This window comes from Canis lupus, chromosome 20, assembly GCF_011100685.1.
Source record: "Canis lupus familiaris isolate Mischka breed German Shepherd chromosome 20, alternate assembly UU_Cfam_GSD_1.0, whole genome shotgun sequence".
NCBI lineage: Eukaryota > Metazoa > Chordata > Mammalia > Carnivora > Canidae > Canis > Canis lupus.
In genome coordinates this window covers 39,224,867-39,241,192 of record NC_049241.1, presented here as the reverse complement: position 1 = coordinate 39,241,192, position 16,326 = coordinate 39,224,867, and the positions used below count along the sequence as shown (strand labels likewise).

The following is a 16,326-nucleotide window of genomic DNA, read 5'->3' as shown; positions in this document are numbered from 1 at the left end:
CTATAGCCTCCCAGAGGTTCAGATGTTCCTTCTCTGATGCTGTGCTTTTTCTGGGCCTTTTGGGGCCATTGTAGCCTGACCACAGGATAGGTTGAGCCTCTCCAACTACCTGGATGCCAGTCTCCACTCAATTCTACTCCTCTGTGCCCAGCCTTTTCTTCCCTCAGCTACCTGCTCTGAAACAAAAGCTCCGCTCTACCTGCCTGCACTCAATCCCCTCAGAATCTGTGGCCATTTCTCAAGTACCCTTGGCCTTTGCATATACTTACTGGCTGTTCCTCACCTCAGATCACCATTCCTTTCCTTCTTTTAATTTTTATTTATTTATGATAGTCACAGAGAGAGAGATAGAGAGGCAGAGACACAGGCAGAGGGAGAAGCAGGCTCCATGCACCGGGAGCCCGACGTGGGATTCGACCCCGGGGTCTGAGGGGATCGCGCCCTGGGCCAAAGGCAGGCGCTAAACCGCTGCGCCACCCAGGGATCCCACCATTCCTTTCCTTCTTAACCTGAGGAACTCCTTTGTATGATTCAAGGTCCAGTTCAAAAGCCCCCTCCCCCTTTTAAGACTTTATTTATTCATGAGAGATACAGGGAGAGAGAGGCAGAGACACAGGCAGAAGGAGATGGAGGCCCCCTGTGGGAGCCTGACACGGGACTCGATCCCAGGACCCCAAGGTCACGACCTGAGCCGAAGGCAGACAATCACTGAGCCACCCAGGTGCCCCTCAAATGCCCTTCTTCCAGGGTGCGGGCCCTCGCCTTCCTGGAAACAAACAACCCCCACGCAGTCAGGGTGACTAGAGCCCCAAGACTGGACGCAGTGAGGGAGGACAGAGCATCTGTCAAGGCTCCACCCTGCAGGCCGCTGCAGGCCAAGGAGGAGGCGCAGACAGCAGTCCAGGCAATGGGGACCCATGGAAAGGATTGAGGGGGAACAGCGTGACCAACGGAGGCTCCTGGGTGTGGCTTTAATGGGAGGACGCCAGGCCCTTTCCCCTCTGCCAGGGTCAGCCAGGGTCAGCGGCTCGGCTCGCTAAGTGCGCATTCCTCCTCCGCTTGGGGAGTCTGACGGCCCGCGGGGCTTCCTCCGCAATGGCCTGTGCTGTTTACGAACCCCTCTCCAGCTTGGAAATAGACTGTCTTTCCTGAACGATTTTCTCTTTTCCCATTTACTAAACATTGATTTCCCCCCTCCTGAGCCTCTAATAGAGCAGAAACCAATACGTCTTTGTTTGCTTTTCTCGCGCGTCGGGGGCGCGGGCGGCTGCGGGGGCGCTGCGGCGGCAGGGCCCGGCGGCTCCGCGCATGTGCACCGCTCGAGGGGCCCTGCCCTCCCCCAGCCCGCGGCCGCCGCAGCACCGCCTCCAGGGGCCTGCGGGAGTCCCGCGCGTGGGACACCCGGACGGCAGAGCGGACCGGGAGCCCCGGTCCTCTGGGCGGCTGCGGGGCGCGGTGGCCGTGCAACCCGTTCCAGCCATCTCCCAACTTTGCCGCAGGCGATTCCCTTAGCAGGGCCTCGCCTCCCCGTCGTCCTCCATTTAGTGTCTGGGGCTGCGTTCAGTAGTGGCCAAGTGGGGCTGGGACGTTCATTCCTCCTTATACCTTCATGCATCCAGTCACCACCAGACATGTCAGAACGTCTGCTCTGAGCCAGGCCTGTGCTGGGGCTTGACATGGAGGAGGACGAGCAAGACAGGGGAGGGGTCTGCCCCAGAGGCTCGAACTACAGACCCCACCCTGCTTTCTCAGAAGCGGCTGGAAGGAAGATATTCTCTGGCTCAGGCAGCTCTGGCAGGTGAGTGAGGAGCATCAGATTCCCAGGGATAGGCCCTGGGCAGGTCACTGCCCCCTCTAAGCATCAGGCTGTGCATCTGCAAAGCAGGATTATAATAGCTCCCTGAACTGTGTGGCTTCAGGAATTAAGTGTCGCCCAGTACTGTGCCTGGCACAGTATAGCTGCTCAATAAAAGTTTCTTTCAGGGATCCCTGGGTGGCTTAGCGGTTTGGTGCCTGCCTTTGGCTCAGGGCGCCATCCTGGAGTCCCAGGATCGAATCCCGCGTCAGGCTCCCTGCATGGAGCCTGCTTCTCCCTCTGCCTGTGTCTCTGCCTCTCTCTCTGTCTATCATAAATAAATAAATCTTTTATAAAAAAATAAATAAAAGTTCCTTTCCATTCTGGCGCTGTCCACCACCTCCCCCAACTGAAGAAGCAAACAAACGGGGGCAGGGAGGAAGGACAACTGAGTGTGAGGTCACTTGTGACCACAGTATTCCCCAGACCAGCTGGCCGTGCAAGCTCTCCCCTTGCATAGTGGGGCCCCATCTCCCTGCCACCAGGGAGCTGAGGAGCTTGGGAGATGGAGACCCTGCTAGACCAGGATTAACATGTGACTTTGGCAGGTGCCTTCCCTCTCTGGGCTGTCTCTATCTGGAACATGGGTCCAGTGCTCAGGTGAAATAATACTGCTGACCAAGGCTGGCGCTGCCCACCCCAATCCTCAAGAGCACCCAGACTCACCAGCAACCACTAACCCACACCAAAACAAGCTGCCACAGCTCTGGGTTTAAATTCTACTCTGCTGTTATTGTCTTTTTTTTTTTTTTTTTTTAAGATTTATTTATTTATTTTTGGGGGAGAGAGAGTGCATGCATAAGGAGGGGTTGGGGGCAGAAGGAGAGGGAGAATCCTAAGCAGACTCTGAGCACTGAGCGTGGAGCCTAACTCCAGACTTGATTTCATGACCTGAGCTGAAACTGAGTTGGATGCTTAACTGATTATGCCGCCCAGGTGCCCCTCTACTCTGCTGTTATTAACTGTGGGTACTTAGGCATATCCCTTCCCTCTCTGGGCCTGCTGACGGTCCCTACCTCATAGGGTTGTGCTGCGGATCAAATGGCATGAGATAGCGCAGTTCCTGAAACCCAGTAAAGACTCCATTCTTGGGATCCCTGGGTGGCACAGCGGTTTGGCGCCTGCCTTTGGCCCAGGGCGCGATCCTCGAGACCCGGGATCAAATCCCACATCAGGCTCCCGGTGCATGGAGCCTGCTTCTCCCTCTGCCTATGTCTCTGCCTCTCTCTCTCTCTGTATGACTATCATAAAAAAAAAAAAAAAAAGACTCCATTCTTGGAGAAGGTACAGAAAGGATAGGTGGGCCTGGGTATGAGGTCCCAAAGGATAGGTTAAGGACTGGGGTCCTGCCCACTAGTTATGTGGTTATGTATTCCTCTAGAAACTCCACGGATTTCCTAACGGCTCTGTGAGGGGCCTTGCAGAGACCATGGTTTGTTCCCATTTTACAGATGAGAACAGCAGGAAGTCAGAGAAGGAAAGGATCTCGCTAACGTCACACAGCAAGAGAGAGCAGACCCAAGAGAGGGCCCAGGCCTACTGGCTCTAGGTGGAGGGAGTCTATAGTCACTGGATGGATCAAGGGGAGGGGCCAGCATATCTGGCAGGGATCCCTGCTGGGAGTGAAGATCTTGAGGCAAGAACATGTGTGACAAAAAAAAAAAAAAAAAAAAGAACATGTGTGACACAGGCTGGGGGAGGACAAGTTCAATTTTGAAACTTCCAAAGAATTTGGCTCTGACCTGCTTGTACCGGAGTGAAATGTCAGAGGGGCCTCTGTGGAGAAGGGAAAACCAGAAATCTTAGGGGACAAGCACCGAGGGAAGGAATGAAGCTAGGGCAGATGCAAAGAGGGGTGTGGGCAGGCTAACGGGCAGATGATCAGACTAGGAGACCTACTGACAAACTGACAAACAGGCATACAGGCAGAGAGATGGATAGATGGAGGCGCAAGATAGATGGGTTGACAATGGACAGGTGGATAGACAAATGGGCAATGAACAGACAGAGAGCACTGAGCAGGATTCCACAGAGCTGAGAGGAGGAAGGGTATTCCAGGCAGGAGGGCCTGGGTGAGCAAGGGCTCTGAGAGGAGGCTGGGAATGATATCGGGGCTCTGAGCAGTTAGGGAGGAGGCTGGTGTCTCTTTCAGTAAAGCTCAGAGACCCAGGGCCACACAGAAGGCAGGGCTGGGGTGGCAAGTGGTTGGAAGGTAGGAGAAAAAGTGAGTACGTCCCCCTCCATGCCCCTGCCAACCCCAGGCAAGGCCATAACAGGACAAAGGCAGTTCTGGAAGGGGGGTATTATCGTACCCCAAGGGTGGCTGTACCCATTAGCTCTGCACAGTGCCCAATGTGCATTTGGAGGATGGACCCAGGTTGAGATGCCTTCACTGCATCAGGAGCCAGTTGTGTGGCCAGCCTCTGGAGCAAGGCTGTAACCCCCCTGGGCTAACTAGGGCAGGTGGTGAGCAAGCCAAAGCCACCCTGAGGGAGCCAGCTCCAGCCATAGCACAGGGAGCCTCAGTAGGGGCCGGGACCAATTAGGAAGGAAGGGGAGACAGCAATAATTAAAAATTAAAAGCCAACAAGACAGCAGTTTAAAAATGGAAGGAGTGAGTAAAACAATTAGCAGAGATGAGGCAACAGGGCAGGCACGATACAAATGGAGCTGATCACAAAGCGCTAATGACATCGGGAAACCTAATTTTTACGGTGTCAGGACTGTGTGATGAAGCACTGGGCCTGCTCCCCTGAACCAGCCTCGTGCCGTCTGAGGTCGGTGGCATTTGGTCTCCCTCCCCACGCATCAGAGGAGCCTGCACGGGGAAGCCAGGGGGCAGAGGGCACTGGCTGGTGGGGACACTAGGAGGCAGGGAGGCCCAGGGACAGTGCTGAGGAGGAGGCAAGGAGGCCAGTCCGGGAAACCGAGGCACAAACTGGGGGTGATGGGGGGATATGGTGATGGTGGTGGCAGATACCACCCCCTCCATGTCCCGGCCACAAGGCAGTGGTGGTGAAGTCACTCACGGTCCTCCCTGGTGCGCTGCACCGGTTGCCGCGGAGACCAGGCGACCCTCCTGGCAGAGGGAGGCTGAGTCAGTTTGAGTAATGGCGGAGAACGCTGCCGCTGATGGGGAAAAATACATCTTCATAACAGGGTGAACCTTTTGGAAAATGGAATAAGTAAAATAATTGAGAGAAAGAAAATTGAGTTTTTATTGCTTTTTAAGTGTTTAAGTGGAGGTTTCATTTAGGGAAATTATCGTTGCTTTTATTTTTAGCCACCCGGTGGGGTAGGGTGGGGCCTGGGAAGGCTTTGATTCAGGGCGAGGCCTGGGTGTCTGCCCCTCGGAGCCTCATCCTGGGGGCCTCAGGGGCAGCCCATCTCCCCAGGATAGAAAGCAGCCAAGGCTCCTTCTGGATCCCGCCGTGCCTCCTGGTGTCTCTTGGGTCCTACCGTCAGGCTGTCCGCTTCACCCCCTCTCTTGCTCGCCTCCTGACTGTTGGAATAGTCCCCTTTAGCCGCTCCGTACAGTCTGGGAAGACTCCCCCCACCCACCACCCCCGCTAGGATCCCTTGCTCCGCTGACTCTCTAGATGCCCCACTTTTAATTTCCTGGCTCCTCCTCACTGGTCCTGTGTCTCCTGTCCGAAGCCCTGGTGGAGGAGTGGGGCGAGACGCCTCAGTCTTTGGATCTGATGCCCAGAAGATGCTTGTTCAGCCTCTCTGTTGCCGTCTGCCGAGCCCAGGTGTCTACAGCCTCATGCGCCCTTCCCATCCCCATGCGGCTCCCCTGTCCCACCCTGGAAATGGCTCAGGGCAAGGCCACCAAAGACCTCACCAGGCATACCGCACACAGTGGATGAGGTGGCCTGGCTCCCCAGACCCCACTGCCCTCCTTCTGCCCCATTACTTGCCTGTTATTTAGGGTTCCATCCTGAGTCTACTCCAGTAGTCACTCTTCCATCTCTGAGATCGGTCCCTTCTAAGACTCCAGTCTTCCTGGGATCTTTCAGGTTCTCTCCTGAGCCCCAAATGGAAAGCCTTGTGGGCTAGTCTTCTTCACTCTTCACTGGACCCAGCATCCCTTCTTGCCCACCATCCCTTCTTGCTCACTTCAACCACTGATGGATTTAGTTAACAGACCCCGTTAGCTCTCACCGAGATGGCAGCTCCAGCAACTCCTTGATCTCCCATCTCCATTCTTGGGCTCCCTGCCCTGGCAGCTTTTTTCAATGCCTCAGTAGTGTCAAGCTTTTTTCAACCCCAGGGCCTTTGCTCATGTTATTCTCTCTGCTGAGAAACTTTTCCCCCCTCACTTGGCCTGAGCAAGCACGAGGGTACTTTCACCCTTTAGGTCATAAATTGGGAAGTAGGAACCATGACTCATATAACTGCATTAACAAAATGGAATTTATTGGCACAAGTAACTGAAAGTCTAGGTCTTTGAGCATGGCTAGATGTAAATGCTTAAACATTATTATCAGAACATAGCCTCTCCATCTTGTACTTCTCTGAGTATGAACTTCATGCTCCTCCAGGACTTCCCAGTCCTGCCCCCTCAGGATACCTCATTCTCATACTGCCAGCAGAAGCCTCAGTGCCGAGTAGGTCACATTCCATCCCAGAAAGTCACTGTGGTCTTGAAGCTGGAGGAAGCTGATTGGCTAGGCCTGCACCAAGGATGGGGGAATGTGCTTGTCTCCAACCCAAGGAGGGAGAATGATGGGGTCAGGGACTCCCCAGGGATTACTGGGAATGAGCACCTGAGCAGGCTTGGCCTCTGCTGGGCCTGCCTGTTGCCTTAACTTCTCTTTCCTTGATTCATTCTTCTAGGGGCAATTCTCTTCTTGCCTGGCCCCCTCTAGGCTGTGAGCCCAGAGGCAGGAACCAGCCTGTCTTATTCACCACAGGATCCTCAGTGCCTATGAGTGAGGAGGAGCCCCCTCATATTATAGATGGGGAAACTGAGGCAGGGGCTTGGCTAAGATCACACATCTGTGTTCATACTAAGGGGCCCTGTGCTTTGTTCCTCATGTCATCTCCGTTACCCTTCCATCAACCCCTCTTCCCAACCTCCTCCTAGCATTCCCACAGCCATCCCCCCCACACCACACGACCCCCATTCCCGCACGTGCCTACAGCTGTCTGCCTGTCTGTCTACTCATCTTTTCTAAACTCCTCCCAGGGTGTCCACACTGTGATCTCTACTTCCTCTGTTCCAAAGCTGCCACGTGCAGCTCCCAGGCCCCCCACTGATTCTGACATGCACACAGCAGCCCCTCACCAGCATGCGGCTTGTTAGCGACTGCTTTCTACATCACACAACTGCCCCTTGGCTACACTGCCTCAGTCTCTTCAAACGTGTCTTCTTCCAGCTTTCTCTGGATCATGCCTGTCCCAGGGCTCTGTCCCCACTGCTGGTCTTACACCTTCTCTCTGAGTCCATCCTTGCTTGTGGCCTCATTCTCACCCTTGGGCTGTAGCACATATAGGTCCTATTCATATAGGAGATTCATGGGGTATCTTCTATGCTGAGTTCCAGATCTATCCTCAGACATGCTGCTCCCACCCACAAGCAATCCATCCCTCCTCCCAGCCCTGCACTTCCTGCAGGGCTTCTGGCTTGGACAATCCAACCTCCAGATGGGGCTTCCCATCCCACCTCTGCTCAAAACCATCCCTGGCTCCCTGTTGCCCTGTTGCCCTCAGGACCAGCCTGAGCTCCTCCCACCCACTCCCACCACACTGACTGCTCCAACCCACCCACAGACCCCTGGTCCCCACAGATAGACAAAGTGCCATCTCCAGAGGGTGGGCTCATTGGCCCTCTGGCTACGCCCCTGCTGTCCCCAATGCCTGAATGCCTACCCTTCCTGTCTTCTCCCTACACCCACACGTTCCTCTGGTTAACTGCTCCTATTCTTCCACCTTAGGTCAGAGATTGCCCAGTCTAGGGATCCTTCTGTGCCCTCTTCCCTGAACCAGACTCCTTCTGTCCTGTCCTCTCCCCTGCGGGAGGATGTTTACCCATGTGTGCATTGACGTCTCTTCGGGTCTGCTTGTGGCAAACCCTGAGCCTGGTGCTTAGTGGATGCTCAGAGAACATCACCGAATGAATGAATGAATGAATGAATGAATGAGTGACTTTCCAGCACTTTCACCCATGGGGCCAGTTCTCCTGTGTGCAAGATGTGGTCAAAGAGGCCTCCTAGGGCACCCTTGGGAGAGCCCGGGACCAGCATGACCAATAGAGCAAGTCCTAAAGCATCCTGCAAGCTTGGAAAAGTGTGTGTATTCTTTTTTTTTTTTTTTAAGATTTTATTTATTGGGCAGCCCGGGTGGCTCAGCGGTTTAGTGCCGCCCTCAGCCCAGGGCATGATCCTGGAGACCCGGGATCGAGTCCCACATCAGGCTCCCTGCATGGAGCCTGCTTCTCCCTCTGCATGTGCCTCTGTCTCTCTCTCTCCTCTCTGTTTCTCATGACTAAATAAATAAAATCTTTTTTAAAGATTTTATTTATTTAGTCATGAGAGACACACAGAGAGAGGCAGAAACATAGGCTCCCCGTGGGGAGCCCAATGTGGGACTCAATCTCAGGATCCCAGGATCATGCCCTGAGTTGAAGATAGACACTCAACCACTGAGCCACCCAGGTGTCCCATATGTGTGTATTCTTACCACTGGCCCCTGCCCCACCAGGAGGGGACCCTAGGGCAGCTGAGAAGACACAAGCTCTTCCTCTGCCCACCTTGGGTCTCCTTTCCATCTTTCTTATTCTCTCTGCCACCACCCAGTCCTACCCTGGTCCTTTTGGTCAGTGACCTTGGTCATAGTTCCTTTGCCCTCCCCTTGGCTTCTGCTTTCTTCCCCAGAGTGCATTCTGTAGCTGTCTCTAGCAGCCCCCCACCCCCTCCTCACCTTGCCCTGCCAACTCTATTCCCTCCCAGTGCAGCCTCTGTCTCCTGTAGCCTTGCCCTCCCTCCACTGAGTACAGCTGCTTTCCTCTAAGAAGTTAAGTTGAATTGATCTGCTGTTTAATTGCCTGATGTGTTCATTGCCTACGTGGCCTATTGGCAGAAGTGGCTAAGGTGGTGGATAGGCAGAGAGCTGGGGTGTCTCAGTGCCTGAGTGGGCACCTGCCTGCCCACCTGGGAGCATTACAGTACGGATGTGCTTCCCAGAGAGGCCGGGGCAGTAGGTAGGAGAGTGTACCCACCTACTCACACATGCATTCTTGGACACACAACAAGCATTGGCATACTCTGCTACCAGCTACAGCCAACAGCTGTCTCTCCTAGGCCTGGCATTCAAGGCCTCCATGATCAAGCCTCAACAGACCATGCCAGCCACACCTCCTCAAGGTATCCCCGGGGACGCTGGGGGCTGACCAGAGGAGGCGGCGTTCCATCTCTGTCCATCAGTCTGTCTGTGCATCTGGGGAGGCACCAGTCACTCTGGGGGCTCCACTCTACAGGCACTTCTCGCTGAGCCTGACAGGGTGGGCAGGGATGAGCCAGGCCTCACACTCATGCACAATCTCCCTCCTCTCTCAAATCCACACTGGGCAGCACCTGGACTCTGCCTAGCCCTGAGCTAACCCCGAGCTCTGGAAAAGGAGGAGGGGTGACAAGGAAGACCCATCCTGGAGGAGGCAGAGTCAGACGATGAGCCCTCACTGAGCACCTAGTATGTGAGGAGCTTTGACACCACTGTTGCTGTCCCATTTGGTGCTCATCACAATCCCAGCCATCCTGTCCCCTGCCTGCACACGCTCCACGTCCCCCCTCCCCGTCCAACTAGCAGTAAGCTCCTCGGGGAGTGCCCATCCCAAGTCACACTGCCCTGCTTCCCCCTCTCCAGCATTCCTTGGCCAAGGATAAATCCCAGTTGCACCTGCTCTCTGGGCCAAGCAGGAACCCTGGGGTAGGGGGTGAGGGGGAGAGTGGGCTCTATTGTCCCTTTCGCTCACTGCTAACCTAGGTTCATCTCGCTATTTCTGCCGTGATGCTCTCTGATCTTGCCTCCTCTGGCCAAGGTCCATGTGCCAGGCAGCTTCTTAGGTCCTCACAGGCTCTATGGTAGAGGTGTGCCTCATAACCCCATTGTATACATGGGGAAGGTGAGTTGTTGAGAGTTTAAGTGACTTGCTGGGGAGCTCACAGGTAGAAAGTGGCAGAGGCAGGAACTGACCCTGGATCAAGTCATCATTGGGCTGGCTGATATCCAACTCCTTCGACATCTTCTAGACAGGTAGGAAGACGGAAGCCCTGAGGCCAAGAAAGAAAGATGCATGGTGGTTCCATGCCCCGCAGCATGCATGGTATTCAATACATGGTATTCTTTCTGGAAGACAAAGCTTCCTCCTGAGAATTTCCTGCAGATTGGATTCCAGATTACAGGGAGCATGTCTAGGGATGGGATGCAATCCCTCCCAGGCCACAGCTCACATCCAGTGCCCTCTTATCTCCACAGCCCCTGGGGCCTCTCTTTGTGGGGTACCGTTAGCTGCTCCTCCCCTTTGAAGGAAAGTGACCAAAGGGGTCTTTGTCCAGCACTTGGCCTGGGAAGCTGACCTTGGATGAGTGAGTACAGTGGCTACTGTCCGTAGCCATCCCTCCAACTCCTTTCTCTCCCCAAGGGAGGAAGGAAGAGGTGGTGAGAGGAGGAGGGGGAGCGGCAGAGGAAGAAAAGAGGGAGAAGGGAGGGGAGGTAGGGAGGAGGGTGAGGAGGCTGGCAGGGGTGGGGGGAGACTAGAGGGAGAAGGGTAGGGAGGAGGAAGGTGAAGAGAGGAGATGAAGGGAAGGAAGGGGAGGAAGTGGGAAGGGAGGGGAGGGGAGGCAGACATACAACCACACACCCTGACCTGCAGTGAGGCTAGAGGGAGGGGAAGGCTGGCCGCAGGGGAGCCTGCAGTGGCTGCAGGAGATAGATAAGGTTGGGGAGAAAGACGGGGCTGATGGGAGAGCAGGGATTAAGGGCTCCAAGGGCCTGTCCTGGGCCTGTGGGTGGAAATTCAAGAAGGGAGGCTGCCCTATGAGAAGGGATGAGAGAAAAGAGAGATCTTACTTCAGAGGACCCCTGTGCCTTTGGGGAGCAATGAGAAAAGCCCCACCCCCATTCATCTCTGCAGCCCAGTGAGCCTCCTGAACAGGCTCAGGCCTGGACCCAGCCAGAGGGACAAGGCAGGGTGGAAGATCCCCTGAGCTGTAGGGGAGGCAAAGTTTTCCCTTTTTCCCTTCTGGGCTCTTCAACTGGCCTAATCATTAAATTGACATAAGACAGATTAACGGTAGAAAAACATTTCATTTCATATGTATAGGAGCTCATAAAATATGAGACTCAAAGAAGTGACCAAACAGGCAGCTTTTGTGCCTTTCAGACAAAGAAATACTAAATTTGCGAAGAGCTGACAAGAAAAAGAAGTTTGGGCCAGGGGTAGGAAGTTGGTGAAGAAATAACAAGGTTTGTTTATGCGGCCCTCCTGACCCTGAATTCCCCATCTCTGGTAATGAGGATGTGTCTCTACCTCCTGGTATGGGGAAGGTACCCTTCAAGTGGGAGATTTATTTCCTGCTTTCAGGGGGACAGAGGAGGGTCAGAACATCCTTCTTGCACCAGCTGCCTCTTAAGTAACTTTGATTCAAGAAGTCAGTATGTCAAAATGCCATGTTTTGGGGGGAGCCTGCCCTGAACCCTATTACCTCCAATCAAAGAAGGCAACTCATGGCTATGGCCCATCCACCACATACCAGCCTGGCATGCTCACACCCTGGCAAGTATGTGTGCCAGGCATGGAGGTGACAGGGACCATCCCTGCCCTGGTGGAGCTTCGCTACCCTTCACATATGTGTCCTATGCAGCTGTGTCCTTACTGATGGCCACACATAGTCTCTCAGACACCCCCACCTTTGCTTGGTACCTGGGGCCTCTCACCTGGGGCCGGGGTGGATAGGGGAATGGGAGACATACCCATACCAGTTAGGCAGGGGCGGGCAGTACCAGGTGGGGTAAGAGCCCTGGTGGAAGCTGTCATTCTCAGAGTTAGAGCCTGAGGACGCTCCTCCTCACCTCCAGAGGCAGGATGAAGCAGGCCCTTGGTGGAGGCCTACGGGCCCCTGTTCTGAGCTGGAGGAACCCAGGCCTGAGGCTCCCTGAGTTTGCATTGGTCATAAGGCTGGGCCTGGTGATAGCGTCCTTCCTGGTATGGGTGATGGTGGGATCTGTGCCTTGCTTCCCTCTGTTGTGCCCAATACCCAACCCACATGAGCATGTTATGGGCACTCATAGATGCCTGCAGTGAATGAATCTTGAACTCTTAGAAGCTGGGTTTCCCAGGGACTTGGTAGGAAGGGGTTCCTTCTCCAGGACCCTGCAGAACAGTGTGGGGACTTACCTGTGGTGGCTTCCTCCCTGGGGGGGTCCAGCTGATGAGGCTGGGAGTTAGGGAAGGGCTGCCCAGTGTCAGCCCCATGGGGTAGAGATAGGACCTGTTGGCCGAGGGCCTGGTTGCTGGGAACAGCTGATGGAGATAAATGGTCCTTGTCTGGGTGGGGGTCAGGGCTGGGTAAGGTAGCCTTGGGCCTGACAAGTGACTGAGAGCTGGGCCAGGAAGTTGGAGAGGCTTCCTGCAGTGGATCTGCCCATGTAGCAGGGACCCAGCTGTCCATAGCCCCACCTCTGCTGGGGGCTGAGAGTCTGGGGAAGAGGAGAGGCCGGACCCACCCTGTCACAGATGTGGAAGCCGAGGCCCTGCTGGGTCCACAGCTGCCCTGGGGGCCAAGCCCCTGTCCAGATAGGAAGTGGCGCATTTTCCTGGACGTATTTGTCATGACCCTCCTCACAAAGACCTCAGGGCAAGACCTGAGCTCTGGAGAGCCTGGCCCCAGGCCTCATTTGTGTGTTCATTCATTCACCTCTTCATTTGTTCTCATGTCTGTCCCTGGTGTTCTTTCTGGCCTGCTAGAAGCCCTTCCCCACCCAATGAGGCCAGGCCCTCCCTTTCCCTGGCATCTTCTGTCACATTGGCCTCTTGACTATTTCTCTAAGAAACCTCTAGCCTCTGCTTTTGCTGTTGTCATTTTTCTCATCTGGAACCTTCCTGCCCCAGGTGCACATGTGGATAGCAACTCTGGACATTGGAATGTCAGCCCTGTGCTTCAGGTGGCTGCACTTCCTTTAGCGCCCATTTGAAGCTCCTCCTCCACTTCTTATTTCCATACAGTTCTGTTTTGTCTGCCTCAGAGCCTAAAAATACCTTGTTTATTGGTTCGTCTGTTTATCATCTGTCTTTCCCAGGCATTGGGGAGCCCAAAGGAGCCATCACCTCACCAAGCCCTTCCTAGGAGCTAGGACTCAGCTGCTTTCCCTACTGGTCCGTGAGTGCCCAGGACCCCGGGGCCAGTCAGGTCAGCATAAGGCAGGCCCTGTTCATGGGCCAGTAACAAGAGGATGATTGCCAGGGCAATGGTCTGCCTGTCGCTGATGATCCCACATAGAGGCTTAAGGCTTTGATGCAGCCTGTCAGAAGGGGCTCAAATGGCCATGACTCCATGAACCCTACACACCCAGAAAGCAGGTTCCTCAAGCCCTGCCTGGGCTAGGCCCTGTGGCTGGGGCACAGAGACGGTACATGTGGAGATTGACACCAAGTCTGGGCACCTCCTCATCCAACGTGATGGAGATAAACGAGAGGCGTCTGGAGCTGGAGTGGATGACAAGGAGGCTGGTGCAGCCTGAGTGATGCAGGGCTTGGGGAGGGAGACAAGGCAGTGGGGGATGAGATGCTGGGAGAATTCATAAACCCTCTAGGACACCGTCCCTCATCTCTCTGTGGAGAGAAAGGAGATATGCTGCTGTTGGGAGGGGTGGGCCAAGTTCAGTCTCAGCCCACGGATAGGTAATGTTAGAGCCTTCAGTGCCACCCTACTGCTGAATTTGGGATGGGGGACCAAGCAGGGGGCAGTGGGATCTTGTCCAACAGTCCTGGCTTCCTTCTCACCCTCTTCCTCCTCCTTCATCTTTCCAGGGTCCTCAGACGCCAGGAAGGATCCTCTCTGGTTACCGACTGGGAGGCAGTGGGCATGGTTAGGGTAGCCAAGCTCCTGAGACCCACCTCAGGAGCAGTCCTCAATCTCTGTTCCTCCTACCCAGCTACTGCCCCAGGAGCCTCTACAGAAGTGGTGCTGAGAGAGGAGTCAGGGCCACGGCCCCTCATCCCTCTGAGATGGAAGGAGATCCTGTGCCTTGGAGGAGATGTGGTCCCCATCTTGCCTAAGCTTCTTGGAGGTCCAGGACCAGCAGATAACCTCAGGGTCTCCTTGGAGGTCAAGCTCCACTGAGAAAGCTCCACTGAGAAAGGACAGAACGAGGCACACTAAGGCTTCCACTGCTGCCACCAAGTGGCTGAAAGAGGTAACAAATCTGCTATTCCAATTTCCAGAAGGAGGTGGAGGGAGGGACATCTTTAGGGTTGGGGGCAGAGGCCCAGAGGAGGTGGGGGTGTGTGTGTACTATATTCACTCCTCCACCACCACCCCCGCTAGCTTCCTGGCACAGAACCCGGGCCCTCACTTGCCTTGGCCCAGAGCAACTCCAGGTGCCATCAGACACACATCAGAACTTCCCACAATGCCTTCAAAGCAGGTCTGGCATTAGAGATTGCCCATCTGACCTCCACTGTATTAAGGGAGGACCAGGGGCCAGAATGACATCCGAGATCACAGCTAATGGGTCTTGGCAGAGAAAAGGGGAAGGAATAGGAGCCTGGAGGGAGCAGAGAAAAAGAGGAGCAGAGAGAAGGGGGACTGGGGAGGCGGGTGCAGCCCAGCTGAGCCCTGCCTCACGCATCATAATAGTTCTCCCTACACCAGAACTGGGGAGGCTAGGCCTTGGCCAACTGACCCCTCAAATGGTTCTCAGGAATAGATTTCCCTTCCTGCTATCTTTTAATTCCCCACCACTCTGCCTGCATCAAGGTTATACCAAGGTCACAAAATGGACTGAAGGAACTATGGTATGACAGGCAAAGTTAAAACTGAGTACCTAAAATGACCATTTCTGGAGTCCAAGCAAAAAATCAAATGCAGCCCCTAATGTGGGCTTCTCTTTCCCTTTTCTTAACCTCCAAGGGCTATATCCACTTTGCCACCCTGTCCTACTGGTGCTGATCTCCTGACGCTGTTTGCCCCTGACCACCCACCAGTAGGACACCAGGCCACAGGACATGCTATTCCTCCTGTGGCATATTTCCCAAGTCTCAGTGACTCATCAAGAATGCCTTCCAAGAGGGACACCTGGGTGGCTCAGTGGTTGAGCATTTGCCTTCAGCTCAGGGCCTGATCCCAGGGTCCTGGGATTGAGTCCTGCATTGAGCAGGACTCTCTCTCTGCCTCTCTCTGTGTGTCTCTCATGAGTAAATAAATAAAATCTTTAATAATAAAAAGAGAAGAACCTCTAAGAAAAGATGATGCTAAAATCACTAGGCAATAGTTTGAGGGGAAAATTAACTTGGATCCCTACCTCACACCTTAAAACAAACACCAATTCTAGTTGGATCAAGGCTAGAGGAACCAAAAATGAAGAACACATTTCCACAAGAAAAGAAAGGGATTTTTGCAGAGTTTTAATTTGATAGGACTTTTTCTAAATATAACAACAGCAGCAGTAAAACCCAGAAAAGTCACAAGAAGAAACAAACCAGACACATTTGACTACATAAACATCAAACATTTCCACATGAAAAAAAAAAAAGTTTAGGGATGCCTGGATGGCTCAGGGGGTTGAGCGTCTGCCTTCAGCTCAGGGCATGGTCCTGGGTCTGGAGATCGGTCCCATGTCGGGCTCCCTGTGAGGAGCCTGCTTATTCCTCTATCTATGTCTCTGTCTCTGTGTCTCTCATGAATAAATAAATAAAATCTTAAAAAGAAAAGAAAAAAAAGTTTAAAGACAAACAATAAGGAAAAAGTCGCAAACTTCTGTAACATACGAAAGGCTCCTATAATCTGGAAGGAAAAGACCAGCAATCCCACTGAAAAATGGGTAAAGGAGATGAACATAGAGTTCACACAAAAGGGAATCCAAAAGACTCAACCACTGAAACCAGGCTCAACCTCATTCCTCTGAGAGAAATGCAAATTAAATAGGCAAAGCTGTGAAAGGTCACTGAGCATTTCGAGCATTTCGCATTCAGCATTGCACATTCCACATTTCGCATTTCATTTCTGGAGAACATGGGGGAGACATGCTCTCCCCCATGAGAGCAACTCGTAGCTGCTTCCTAGAGTGGAAATTGTAGAACCTCCATGAAAGCAACTTGGCAATATCTATCAAAATTAAAAATGCACAGGTCCTTTGACCTAGCACTGCCCACTTCTAGGAATTTATCCTACAGATACATTCATATGCATGTGAAATTATACCCCAGGACGTTCATTGTGTGATGTTTCTAAGAGTAATTGGTTGGAAAC

At 53.7% G+C, this 16,326-nt stretch overlaps 1 long non-coding RNA gene across 2 annotated transcripts; it reads right to left on the bottom strand.

Moving 5' to 3' along the window:
• Positions 1-6,253: 6,253 nt before the first annotated feature.
• LOC102152848 lies at positions 6,254-14,199 on the bottom strand. Of its 2 annotated transcripts, none has more exons than XR_005374916.1 (3): positions 13,974-14,199; positions 9,838-10,128; positions 6,254-6,531 (listed from the first exon to the last, which is right to left on the bottom strand). It is a non-coding gene; the product is annotated as an uncharacterized LOC102152848 (long non-coding RNA). The 2 variants fall into 2 exon arrangements; XR_005374915.1 differs by lacking the exon at positions 13,974-14,199 and adding an exon at positions 10,435-10,569.
• Between the last annotated feature and the right edge of the window lie 2,127 nt (positions 14,200-16,326).